At 43.8% G+C, this 14,260-nt stretch overlaps 1 long non-coding RNA gene across 1 annotated transcript in view; it reads right to left on the bottom strand.

Moving 5' to 3' along the window:
- Nucleotides 1–650: 650 nt before the first annotated feature.
- LOC140487234 (uncharacterized) overlaps nucleotides 651–14,260 on the bottom strand; it is a 32,480-nt gene continuing 18,870 nt past the window's right edge. The window contains exons 4-6 of the long non-coding RNA XR_011962818.1: nucleotides 10,944–11,078; nucleotides 6,949–7,102; nucleotides 651–4,035 (exon numbers count right to left, since the gene is read on the bottom strand). This is a non-coding gene — a long non-coding RNA (uncharacterized lncRNA). The remainder of the gene's footprint in view (nucleotides 4,036–6,948; nucleotides 7,103–10,943; nucleotides 11,079–14,260) is intronic.

The raw sequence follows: 14,260 nt of genomic DNA, 5'->3' as shown, positions 1-14,260 counted from the left end.
CCTGATCACCCCGTCTGTCACTCACCAATGTGCTCTAACTTCCTTTGCTCACTTGTTAGCAACAATGTAAAAACATATTCTGCAAATTCAAATACACCAATCCCACTGGTTCTCTCTTGTGGATGTATCAACCAACACAAACTCCACAGGTTTCTAAACGACGATTTTCGGTTTCTAAGTCTAGGCTGACTGTACCAAGTCACATCACGATTTCCCAAGTGTCGAGTTATAAAATTTCTCAAAAAAGGTTCTAATATTTTCCTCAGACCTAACATCAAGGTACCTTTTTTTTTGTTTTACCTCCCACGCCGGTTTTAAATATTTAGGATTACAATAACTACTTTCCAGTCTACAGGAACGAGAAATTCCAGAGTCTGAAGAAATTTGTAGGGTAATCAATACTTCTTTCTTGTCGTTACAACATTTAAAAGACATTTGGATAAGTACATGAATAGGAAAGGTTTGGACGGATTTGGGCCAACCGCGGGCAGGTGGGACTATGTTAGTTTGGAATTGGAATAGTCAGCATGGACTGGTTGGACCGAAGTGTCTGTTTCTGTCCTGTGTGACTCTCTAACTCATTCACTAGCTGTAATGCCACTTCCCTGAAAACCCGGATGGAACTCATTTGGTGCAGTAACTTGCCAACCTTCAATTCAATTAGTGTTTGAGTAAGTTCACTTTATTAATTCTAATCATGTTCTTATTTTCACCAGTCAATCTGTCCCATATTACATGTAGAAGATTTTCAGTACCTTCCATTATGGAGACAGGACGAAGTTATACCCTCAGCAGCAGGCAGAGATGGATTCCGTCACTGTGTGAATACATCGGAACACTGCAATTGGGAGATGATGGACGTGAAACCCACTCCTGCTCAGAAAGTTCCCGAATCAAGACAGTTCAATGAAACTGTCACTTCCTGGTCACTGACAGCACAGTCCTCTCCCTCGTGTGAGGTTATAGGTTATACTGAAACTCATTTTAGTATCAAACTGACTTCACACTTTGCACCTGGCATACGTACAGGTCGAGGTAAGAAAAAGGTTTGTGATCAAAATATGTGTAACGAGAAGAGTTGCCAGAAGAGAATTGTAATTGGAAAGGTGTGGATGATAGTTTATTCAGAAACAGTGTTGAGGCAGAAGTGAAGTCTTGGGATATTGTGAAAGTGTGAGTGGACAGGTGTTGTGGTAGATGGAATATTGAGATATAAATCAGCTCAGGATAAAATGGGGTAATTGTGGTTATGAACACTTTCGTTTCTCCTCAGATGCTTGTAAGCGAGGGATATGAAATTCATGGTATAGAAATGGAGATTGTGATTGAAAGCGAAGACAATGGTTTGGATATTTGCCAAAACAATGACATTCACAACGGGTTAGAGAATTAGTAAATGGGCAGAGATCGACTCACCAGGAACACCAACAATAGCGAGGATGGGATAGTAACCTGCCTGAATAGTCATCATTACACAGCATCAATCGAGATGTTGTTACTACACTGAAGTCTCCTCCACCACAACAACTTCCAATATAAAAACTGCTTCTGGGCACAACTGCCCCGAACATACACAAGAAATACGGATTTCCCTGGATTTTACTCTCACAGCTCTTGCCAGTTCATTCTTTATCGTTTACACAAGGCAATTCTATAATCTGTTTGTAAAGATGCAAACATCTTATTGCACAATTTGTATGCTTTTTCATTTTGAGATTTTTTGTAGCCTTAGCACAAAAGTAAGTGTTCTGTTTAAAATTGTCCTGTTTATTGGGATTCAAGGGTCAGACACAGTACGTATTTTTCATGGGTTAAGAAACAGAAAGAAATAGAATACACTGGCTGTGGAGATTGACGAGGAGTAAAGTGACATCCCCACCAGTCGCCAATGTCTTCTTGACAGACAGAATAAAATAAAATGCAGTGAAAGAAACAGAATATTTTCAGAAGAAGGAATGGCAAGTGACAATGTAAACAAAACAGAATCATTCAAATGGAAAGGCTGAACAGTGATTGGTGTGTGTGTGTCTGTGTCTGTGTTTGTGCGTGTGTGTGTGTGTCTGTGTCTGTGTCTGTGTGTGTGCGTGCGTCTGTGTGCGTGCGTGCGTCTGTGTGTGTGCGTGCGTCTGTGTGTCTGTGAAAGTCTGTGTGTGTGTCTGTGTGTGTATGTCTGTGTGTGTGTCTGTGTGTGTATGTCTGTGTGTGTGTCTGCGTCTGCGTGTGTGCGCGTCTGTGCGTGCGTGCGTCTGCGTGTGGTGTGTGTCTGCGAGTGTGTCTGCGTGTGTGTCTGCGTGTGTGTCTGCGTGTGTGTCTGCGTGTGTGTCTGCGTGTGTGTCTGCGTGTGTGTGTGTCTGTGTGCCTGTCTGTGTGCCTGTCTGTGTGCCTGTCTGTATCTGCGTGTGTGCGTGCGTGCAGATAGATAACATTGTTCATATGTGTGCAACATATTCAGAATGAACAAGAGAGACATACTTAACAAACACGATGCATGTGATGTACAAAATTTATAAAATATTAATATGTTATTTAATCTTCAGCCTAGATGTTATGTTCCCCTTCTCTCAACGTACCGTCTGCCTCCTGCCCCTTTCTGGCATTCCCTGATCTAATCTTTCATTCTTATCGAATGGATGTTATAAATTCCTGCTTCTGGTGTTCCAACTTGTTTCAGTTAATCGATTTTCTACCAGGAAACATACACTGGGTTCTTTCAACAGTTGGTGCCTGTCATATTGATGGAGATAAACGTTCTGGCATCAAATCCAGGATTTCAACAGATTAATCTGTTGCACAGATACTGTACAAAGGACCACAGCACACAGGAAATATCCAACCAAATACGGAAGCACATCTAATTCTATCAATCATGTAGACTTCCCTATTTTTACATCTCCATGTCAATATTCTCTCTCTCTGTCTCTATCTTTCCAACTAGTTAATAAATCCTCCAATCGTTCTTCGTGTCCCATGTCTCAAACCTCCCTCCTTCAGTATACATCTATTGCTCACTTTTGGATCAGATGGCTTATAATTGAGTAATGTAACTAAAAAGACATGAGGGTGGCGTTGGCCAGAGTTAGTTGGAAGAGGAACTGAGCACGGGAATATGGTGAAGCAGCAATGACAGGAGTTTCTGGAGATAATTCAGCAGCACGTCAGAAATCCATCCCAAGGAAGAAGATAGATATTCAGCGGAAGACAAGGGAGCAGTGCGTGATAACAAACTCTGGCACAGCATAAAAGTAAATGAAAATGCGCACAATGTGGTGAAAATTATTGGGAATCTAGATGATTACAAAGCCTGTAAATTCCATCACGAATAACTAAGAAGAGCAAATGGGAGGAGAGGGTGAAATGTGATATTACGCTTGTTAATCATGGAAAATAACATTCAAAGAGATTTTTAGATATATAACAAGGAAGAAAGGGAGTAAAGAACAAACAGAGGAATTTTGGAAAATCAAGCTTGAATAGTTATGGGAAGCAATGAAATGGCAGAGGAATTGAATACATTGCAACAATCTTCACGGTGGAAGACACCAGCAAAATGTCAGAACTTAAAGACAGTCAGATGGTAGAGGTGAGTATAGTGACCACCAGTAAGGAGAAGGAGCTGGGGAAGGTGAAGTTGGATCAATCAGCGAGACCAGTTGGAGAACACCCCGTAGTTCTAATGAGATGCCGAAGGTAATTGTGGAGGCATTGCTGGTGAGCTTTCAGGAAATTGTGGAGTGAGAGAGGACTGTTAAATGTAAGGAGAGAGGGACACAGAAGACAGGAAATTACAAATGGCTAGGCAAGTTGAAACTTTTGTACAGAAGGACTGAATGAATCTTTAGGTTTATGAATAGATGCGTGGAGTATACGAACAAGGAAGTTGTGAAGTATATTGGACGTGGTGTGATTAAGCTACAGCATAACAAGAGTTAAATTGACAATGCTATTGCGAACAGCAGACTTGAAAGTACAGTTAAAACAAAGGAAACCATTTCGAAGCAGACAGGAGCATTCGTGACAGAGACTGTTTCCTTGACCCTGTAGTGAGAATGTTGAGATAAGCTTGTCAGTAAACAGACTAAAATAAAATGTATAAAACGCACAATAAAATCGGTTGCTGCGGATATAGCAATACATATGAAGCTGAAAGAGCACAGCAGGTCAGACACCATCCTAGGAACAGGAAAGTCAACATTTCAGGCTGAAAGACTTCATCAAGATTGGGCCGGGGAAAGGGGAGCCGGGAAGTAAAAAGAGGGAGGGGCGTGGGGCTGAGGGAAGCGTAGATGGGATGACGATAGGGGATGCAAGTAGGGGGATAATGTGATTGGTCAGTGGGAAGAGGAAGATGGACAGCTTAGATCAGGTCAGGGAAGGGGAACATGGAATGAGGTTGTGGGTGGAGAGATTTTGAAGCCAGTGAAGTCAATATTGAGACCAGTGAACTGTAAGCTCTCAAGCTGAAAGATCAGGTTGTATTCCCTAGTGTCTATTTGTCCTCACTCTGACAGTGGAGGAGGTCAAGGATAGACCTGTCGCTGGATGAGCACAGTGGGGGTGGGGCGATGTGAGTGAGTAATTGAAATGAATGGCAACTGGAATGTAGGGTTGTTTAAAGCGTGCAGAGAGCAGAAGCTCCATGAATATGTCCCTGAATCTCCCTTTGGACTCCCTGATAGAGAGGAGACCACATCGGGAGTTGGAGACATGCTTGGTGGGGCAGGGTCGGGCTCCGTATGGAGCACCAGTGCTCTGAAGACAACAACCAACCCGACTTTCCAGTTACCTTCCATTTTGATTCTCCCTCCAACTCGTCCGGGGACACGCCCATCCTTAGCCTGTCCACTGTTAGAGGAACACCACCTAAGAGTTTACTTTTGGAGTTGATAGCCCAATGGCCTCAATATTGACAGGAGCAACATCAAAATCCCTCCACACGCAGCCTTATCCCATGTCCCTTCTCCCTGACCAGACCCATCTGTCCATGTTCTCACTCACATATCTGCTCCACCCTTCTCACTGACCAATCACAGTAACCTCATACCTGCATGTATACACCACCATCATGCCTACCCTTCGCCCTTCCATATCCCATCGCTCCATTTCTGGGCTCCCCTCCCGTTCGCCAGTCCTGACGAAAGGTCCAAGATCAAAATATTGCCTTTTTGCTCCTCTGATTCGGTCTGATCTGCTGTATCAATCCAGCTCCAAGTTTATTAACACTGGCCTCCCGCACCTTTACGACTTACTCTCTTCAAGTTGTGGAACTAGGTAGTCTACATATAAGAAGAAATACATTTGGACGTTTGAAAAGATCACTAACACTTGCCTCATTTCTTAACAACCCAACACATACCTTCCAGAAGAAGCAGCATTTCATTTGTACTCTTTCAATCCAGTCTCCTGTCATTGCTTCTCACAATGCAATCTCCTTTATATTGGGGAGACCAAACAGAGACTGCATTGAGGAACACTCCCACTCTGTCTGTAGGAATAACCCTGACCCTCTCATTGTTTCCCATTTCAATAACCTACCTTGCTCTCATGCTAACATTTCAGTCCTGGGCAGCTGCAATGTTCCAATGAAGCACAACCCAGGCTCGAGTAACACCTCACATTTCACTTTGGAACGTTACAACCTGTAGGAGTTAGTATTCAATTCCATAACTTCACAGCATGACGCCATTATGGCTGTTCTCAAATCTTCATACATTCCTTCTCTTGGTCTCCCAATGAAGTTGCCCTGTTTGTGAATCGTTTATCTTGCACTCAATTAAGGAACCCAACTCCCCCCCCTCTTTACATTCTAATGTATACTCATTTCCATAACTATCTTAAAACAAAGACAGTTGTGGTCACTGGAATCAAAGTGCTCTTCGACTGATACTTCAGTCACTTGGCCGACCACTTTTTCTGAGGGGAGGTCTCGTGTTGCATCAGCCTGAGTCGCATAGAGCCCTCTCCATCTTGATTTAGGAACCTTTCTTAGAAATATTTGACAAATTCCACACCGTATGGTCCTTTCACACTCTGGGTGACTGAGTCAATCCATGGGAAGTTAAAATATCCATCCAATACTATTCTATTATTTTTATAGGTACCTGCAATCTCACTATGCATTTTCTCCTCTCGTACCCGCTAGCTGTTAGGGGGTCTAGAACACCATCCCAGCAGACTGACCATCCTCTTTTTGTTTCTAACTTTTAAAAATATGGCCTCATTTGAGGACCGCTTAACAATATTGTCTCTTGGCACTGTTTTTACATTCTCCCTAATCAAAAGGACAACCCCCCCCCCCCCTCCCCTCACTTACTTGCCCTTCTGTCACGCCTGTAGCTTCTGTATCATGGAACACTGCACTGCCAGTCCTGCCCTTCTCTCAGCCATGTGTCTGTTATGGCTATAATATCCCAGTCCCCAGAGCTAATCCATGGTCTGAACCTGTCTGCCTTACCAGTCAGGCCTCGTGTGTTGAAATTAGTGCCCTTTAAACCAGAAGTCATTTCCAAAACTGTGCCCTGGATGGGAAACTTGCTCTCGATGGCTGATGTATTTTCCCCTGACTAGGTGATGGCCCCTCTCTTATTCAGCGTCTCAACTCCCTGCCAAACTAGTTTAAATCCTGCCGAGTAACACTAGCAAATCTCCTTCCAGGGATACTGGTGCCCCTCTGCTTCCAGTGCAAACCATCCCCCTGGTACAGGTCAACTTTACCCCAGAAGAGTTCCCAATGACCTAAGAACTGGAAACCCTGCCCCCTACACCAGCTCCTCGGACGATCTTTCTATTTCTAACCTCACTGGCGCGTGGACTGGGAGTAATCTGGAGATCATTATCCATTTTTAAACTTCTTACCTAACTCCCTGCACTCATTTCACAGGGGCCTATCCCTTTGTCTACCTCTATCATGTGGGACATTGTGTACAATGACCTCTGGCTGTTCACCCTCACCTTCAGAATGTTCAGTAACTGCTCAGAGTCATCTTTGACCCTGGTACGCGGGAGGCAGCACACCATCCTGGGGTCACTTCTGCAGCCACACAGTCTCCTGTCTGTCCCCCTCACAACTGAGTCTCCCATCAGGATTGCGATCATTAGAGAGGATCTGGCAAACAGAGACAAGGAGGAATTCCCTGCAATTGGGTGCATATTAGGAAAATGGAGTATTTTCAAGTGATATAGTGAGAATGCAGGGCCAGTGTGCTCCTTGAAGAGAGAATAGTAAAGGCAGCAAGTCCAGGGAATACTGATCAAGTGATATCGTGAATTCGATAAAGAAAGTACAGTGCAATAAAATCAGGTGAAGCCCTTCACAAGTATAGAGAGTGCAAGGGGGTTGTAGAAAATCAGAGAAAAACAATGGTCATGAAATATATTTGGCAGATACGATTGTGGAAAAGCTACAGGTACTTTATCAGCATCGTGAGAGTAAGAGGATTCCCAGCAAAAGAGGGAGGCCTGTGAGAAACCAAACGGACAATCTGTGCATGGAGCCAGAGGAAGTAGGCGAGGTCTTCAATGAATACTTCTCATCTGTATTCACACGGGAGAAACATATTGAAGCCGGGGATTTCAGTTGGGATATTGAGGTTCGAGAGTATGTTAAGATCAATAAGGATAACGTATTAAATAGTGTCACAGGCATAAAGTTTGTGAAATCCCCAGTACTCAATGAAATGTATCCCAGGATGCTAAGGTAAGGGAGGAGATTTCTGGGGCCCGGTCGATATATTTAATACTTCGCTGGCCACAGTTGAAGTGCCGAATGACTGGAGGATAGCTAATGTGGTTCCTTTATTCAAGAAGGGTAGCAGGGATAGGCCAGGTAATTACAGAGCAGATAGTCTGACACCAGTGGGAAAGAAATTGGTAACAATCCTGAGGGACAGGTTGAATCAATAACTGGAAAGGCAGGGACCGATTAGTGATAGTCAGCATGGATTTGGAAGATTAAGATAATGTCTGATGAAATCAGCTGAAATTTCTTTGAAATTACGATTGAAGATATTGATGAGGGCAGTGCAGATGTTGTGGTTTACATGGAATTCATTAAGGCCTTTGACAAGGATCCATGTTGAAGGCTGATCCAAAAAGGAAGAGCCCATGGGATCCAAGGCAAGTTGGCAAATTGAATCCAAAATTGTTGGAGGGTTGGTTTTCTGCTTGAAAGCCTTAGCCCAACGGGTGTACCACAGGGATCTGTGCAGGAACCATTGCTGTTCCTTAGGACATTAATCACTCGGATGTGAAAGCAGAAGGTATCATTAGTAGGGTTGCAGATGGCATGAAAGGTGGAGGTGCTGTCCACAGTTCGAGGGCTGGTCTCAGGCTGCAGTCTAAAGGTTGAGGCTGGGACAGAATTTCAAGAGAGTCAATTCAATTGACAAGCCAGGCATGAGCACAGCAGGCAATGAGGGAAAACGCATCAATTAATCTGCGTTTACTTTAATGTAAAAGGCCTGACAGTTTATATAGATGAACGCATGGCATGGATGGGAGCATGGGACAGGGATATCACAGGAATGACAGAAACAAAGCTGAGGGAAGGACAGGACAGGCAGCTCAATGTTCCCGGGACAGATGCTACAGGAAGGACAGAAGGGGAGGCAAGGGAATAGGGGGATTGGCGTTTTAGGTCAATGAAAACATCACTGCAGCACTTAGAGAAGATATTCCCGGGGATCGCCCAGTGAAGCTGTATTAGTGGAACTGAGAAGTATGGCTGGATGATCAGAAGCCAGAGACATAAACACCAATTAGCTTGATGTCAGTGGTGCGAATGTTGTTGGAAGCGATTCCGTGGGATAGGAGTTACATGCATTTGGAAAGGCTATGATTGATTAGAGACAGTCAGCATAGCTTTGTGCTTACAAAAGGGTGTCTCTCAAACTGGATAGAGTTTGCTGAAGAGGTGACCAAGGAGATGGATGAAGACAGAGCAGTTCATGTCGTCTATTCTGACTTCAGCAAGGCCTTAGACAGGGTTTAGCTTGGTGCACTGGTTAGTAAGGTTAGATCACATGGGATCAGTGAGAGCAAGCCAAACAAACACAAAATGGGCTGGACAGTAGGTGACACAGGGTAGCGGGAGAGGGTTGTTTTGCAGACTGGGGGCCTCGGACCACCGGAGTGCCATGAGGATCGGTGCAGGATCCACACATGTGTATTATTGACATAAATGAGAATATATGAATTTGTGTTAGTAAGTTTGTGGATAGTAAAATACGTGTTATAGTGAGCAATGAATATCGTTATCAAAGGTGATCTTAACCAACTGAGCCAGTGGGTCAAGAAATGAAAGATGAGAGTTGAATTCAGGTGTTGGATTTTGTTAAGATAAACTAGGGAGGACTAATACAATTAATGGCAGAGCTCTGGACAGTGTTGTCTAACAGAGAGACCAAGGGGTGCAGTTACGCTGTTCCTTGGAAGTGGCATCGCAGGTGGATAGGGCGGGGAAAGTGGATTAGGCACACTTGCCCTCATGGGTCAGAGCATTGAGTACCTCAGTTGGTACATCATGATATGCCTGCACAAGACATTGTTGGGTCTCCAGATGGAGTACTGTGTAGAATTCTGATCCTCCTGCTTCAGGAAGCATTTTCTGAAACTGCAAATGGAGCAAAGATTGACGAAGATGTTACTGATACTGGAGGGTTTGACAGAAACAGAGAGGCTGAAGAAGTTGAAAAGCAAAACAGGGCGATGAGATAACTTTGGCAGACAAGATTCTACAGCATACAAGTACAGAAAGGCAACTAGAGAGACAATAGGGGCCCTCAATGATCAAGTAGGCCATCCATGCTTGGAACCACAGGAGATGGGCATGACCCGAAATGAATATTCCATGTCAGAATGTACTGTGGACAAAGACTAGGAAACAAAGTGAGTGAAACAATGATGTCTTGAAAAGAGTCCCCATTATAGAAGAGGTGGTTCTGGAGGTCTTAGAACACAAAGGTTGAGAAAGCCCGAGGTCCTGAACAAGTGTATCCCACAACATTGTGGCAAAGTCGCAGCGGGGACCGTGGCAGAGATATTTGTATCATTATCCTTCGTATTTCCCTTGTGTGGACATGGCTGAGGGATGACCTTATAAAGGTTTGTAAAACCATGAGGGGTATACGTAATGTGAATAGTCAAGTTTCCACTTCAGGGTAGGGGAATCCATAACTAGAGGGCAGAAGTATGAGATGAGAGAGGAAATACTTAAAAGCGACCAGAGGAGAACATTTCCACACAGAGAATGGTGCATGTATGGAATGAGAGTCTGGGGAAGGGGTAGAGAAAAGTAAAATTACAACATGGAAAAGACATTTGGGCAGATACATGGAGAAGTGAAAATTTGAAGGGATATGGACCAAACACATGCAAATGCGACTTGTTCATGAATAGTGATCAGCATGGACTAGTTGGATGGAAGGATCCATTTCCATGCTGCATGCCTCTGTCTCTACTTATTGGAGGAGGAGACTATGGAGATAAGGCATGGTGTAGACACTGAAGAAAGTTGCAGAGATAGGGATAATAGTTTGGAATGCATTACATTTCAAATATGGGGAGGAACTATAGGGAAGGGAGGAGGTTACAGGGGCAGGAACTGTTATAGGAGTTACAAATTATTGAAGACACTGGTCCATGAGAATTGATATATGTACAATGTTGGAGGGGGAACAACGAACAGAACGATCCCAGGCAGCATTCCCACCGACTCATGAGAAGCCTTGCTTTCCCCTCTGTTGTCCTGGTGCTCTCTAAGACATCACAGGCCTGGATTGATAACTGTGACCTCCCGATACTGTCAGAGAACAACAAACTTACAGTATACGTGATGATTGAGCCTGGGGTCTGTCTGTACACTGCTCCCCCTCTAGCAATGTTAGCTGATGTTTGGAGCCCTGTCGCTGCTCTCTGCTCTCTGCTTTGTGCACGGTGAGTGATCTTACCTCAGGGCAGGATTTATTGAAGGCTCCAGATCTCCCTGCCCTTTCTCTCTCTGGCTGACCAACTATCTTCAATGTGGTGATGGATAGGACACCCAGCAGCTGGGAAATCTATTGAGTCAGGAACTTCCTGAGTACCTACAGGAGACAGAGAAATAGACAAAATGGGAAATTAGACTGATGCAGTGAGGGTTACACATGGAGAATAGTACTGCGTCCCATGGAGATCTGGAAAATCCCAATCTCCATCCCTGGCCTGTGCTACTGCGTCTCTCTGGAGTGCAGAATTCTGCTGGCTCAGGATCTGGAATAGCTACAAGAGCGAGAGACGCTGACAGAGACTGTAATTAGACCCACACAGTGAGGGGTACCACATGGAGAGAGACTGAGTAATATCACCAGTGTGGAGGAAGGTATCAGGATCAAACAATCATGAAGGAAAAACAGGTTTAGCTTCATGACACACTGGTATCAGTATTTAAGGATAAATAGCCAGTGAGCAGACAAAGTAATGGTCTAGTGATATTATTGCTAGAGCATGTATCCCAAATCTCAGCTAATGTGCAGGAGAGGCAGATTTGAACCACATCATCTGAAATGGTGGAATTTGAAATAAATTATTTAAAAAATAGTAATTGTCAATCTATAAATACCATTACTGATGTACAATAAATTCAAACACTTGTCGTTCAGATAAGGACATCTGCCCATCCTCACGTGGTCTGCACGACATACCCACAGCAAAATGTTTGCCTCTCAATGACGCTCTGAAATGGCTGAGCAAGTTACTCAGCTCGAGGGCAGCTAAGGCTGGGTAAGAAAGAATGGTCAGCCAGAGACACCCACATCCCATACCTGATTTAATAAATAATCCATTAGGATGGTCCCACTGGAACCGTGCTGGGAGCAGTGTCCTGGCCAATCATGTCAGTAGGTTTACGGACAGGGATTTAAACTGACAGAGAGGATGCTGGGACAGGGTTCAGGTGAAAAGAGCTTTCCAAATCCAAAGAGAAAAGGTGATGCATGTGAACACCATGGGGATGTGGCTGAAGAGAAGCAGAAAGGAACAGGAGGGGACAAAGTTTAACTAAAAATGTGCATCAGAGAATCAATTTGTGACAGGAAATTGTGGGAAAGAGTAATTTTTTTTTGGAATGGACAAAGTCTCTGCAACAAGGTCGACTGATTTGTGACACAGAGACAAAAGGGATTTAGACACCAGAGAGATGTGGTTACAGGGCGAACGAAAGCTGGAACATAAATATTCAATGGTTCACAACCTTACGGAAACTCAGGCAAAATGGGTAACACTAACAATAATGGATACCAAAGGCATTACAGAAGAAAGCATTTGACCTCAGATCATGAAGTAGAGTCAGTCTGAATGTAAATTCTGGCTACTACTTGCCAAGCACAGAAGCAGCAAAACAGTTTTAGGCCACTGAACAGCATTTCATTGCTCATCACTGCATTAAAGAGGAACTCATTGGAATTTTTAATAAAGGCACTGTGATAATTTAGTGAAACTTCAATATTCATATTATCTTGACAATCATACTGACAAGAGTGATATTCGAAGAAGAGATTGTGGAACTTTTTTCCAGTGTCTCTTTGAATAACACATTGTGCAACCGGCTAGGGACGTCACTATCTCAGAGCGACCGTTGTGTCATGAAACTTAATGAGTAATATCACCTGGGGAGATCCTCTGGGAAATTGTGTAAAGTGCAGTTTAAAGAAATACAGAGTTTTAAAATGAATCACAGAAAGGACAATCTACATCTGGAAAAAAAAACAGCCAATGATATGAGTTTGAGAGGCGAACTGAACAAGGTAAACTGGCTAAACAGACTGAAATATGTGTCTGCAAATGAACAGTGGAAAACATTTGAAGAAATAGTGTAAATCAATCAACAAAATGACATTCCACTGAAATAGAAAATCCTCAGCAAGAAATTCTCACCCATCCTCATTCAGGACAAAATGGATCATATCAGATTATGAGGCTTAGACGATTACCACAAAGTACTCAAAATCCTAAAATGAGAGAAAGTTTAAGCAGTAAGTGTTATAAGGATTGCAAAGGGTCTGCTACCGGGGGAGGGCAATGTGAAGAGGAATCTTTTTCAGGGTTTAATGACACGAGAGGAACGGGGAGAGGTGAAGGTGCTGGAGGTGGTGAGAGTGTTACAGGGAGTGGTCAGGGCCTGAACGGTGTTACAAAGCCAGTACGGATTGCTGCAGATGGAGGGGTTTGCAGAGGTAGGGAGGGATAGATGTATTTTTATTTATTCATTGATGGGATGAGGGTGATTGGACCAGCATTCTTTGCTCCATTGCTAATTACCCAGAGGGTAGCTCAGAGTCAGCCATATTGCTGTGGGTCTGGAGTCACATGTAGGCCAGACCAGGTTAGAATGTCAGATGCCCTTCCCTAAAGGAACTAAGTGAACCTGAGGAGATGTTGCCAAGTTGGAGGATTTGAGCTATAGGGAGAGACTGAAAAGACAGGGGCTGGTTTCCCTGGAGTGTCGGAGGCTGAGCGGTGACCTTATAGAGTTTTACAAAATTATGAGGGACAAAGACTTTTCCCTATGATTGGGGAGTCCAGAACTAGAGGGTATGGGTTTAGGGCGAGAGGGGAAAGATATAAAAGAGACTAAGGGGCAACCTTTTCACACAGAGGGTGGAACGTGTATGGAATGAAGTGGGAGAGGAAGTGGTGGAGGCTGGTACAATTGCAACATTTAAGAGGCATTTGGATGGATATATGAATAGGAAGGGCTTGGATGGATATGGGTTGGGTGCTGGCAGGTGGGATTAGATTGGGTTGGGATATCTAGTCGGCATAGATGGGTTGGACAGAATGGTCTTTTTGCATGCTGTACATCTCTATGATTCTATGACCTGATAAGGTCCTGGGGATTTATCCACCTTGATGCATTTCAAGACATCCAGCACCACCTCCTCTGTAATATAGACATTTTTCAAGTTGACACCATCTATTTCCCAACATTCTATATCTTCCATGTCCACCCCACTGTAAACACTGATGTAAAATACTTGTTTAGTATCTCCCCATCGTCTTCGGCTCCACGTGCAGGCTGCCTTGCTGATCTTCAAGGGGCCCTATTCACTCCCTAGTTACCATTTGTCCTTTATGTTTTTATAAAAACCCTTTGGATTCTCCTTAAAAATATTTGTCCAAGCTATTTCGTGCCCCCTTTTCGCCCTCCTGAATTCCTGCTTTAGTACACTTATATTGCCTTTATACTCTTCTCAGGATTCACACTCTCTCCAGAGATATGTTTACTCCT

This window comes from Chiloscyllium punctatum, chromosome 16 (genome assembly GCF_047496795.1).
Source record: "Chiloscyllium punctatum isolate Juve2018m chromosome 16, sChiPun1.3, whole genome shotgun sequence".
NCBI lineage: Eukaryota > Metazoa > Chordata > Chondrichthyes > Orectolobiformes > Hemiscylliidae > Chiloscyllium > Chiloscyllium punctatum.
Note: the sequence above shows the minus strand (reverse complement) of the source record. Positions and strands in the feature narration are given on the sequence as shown.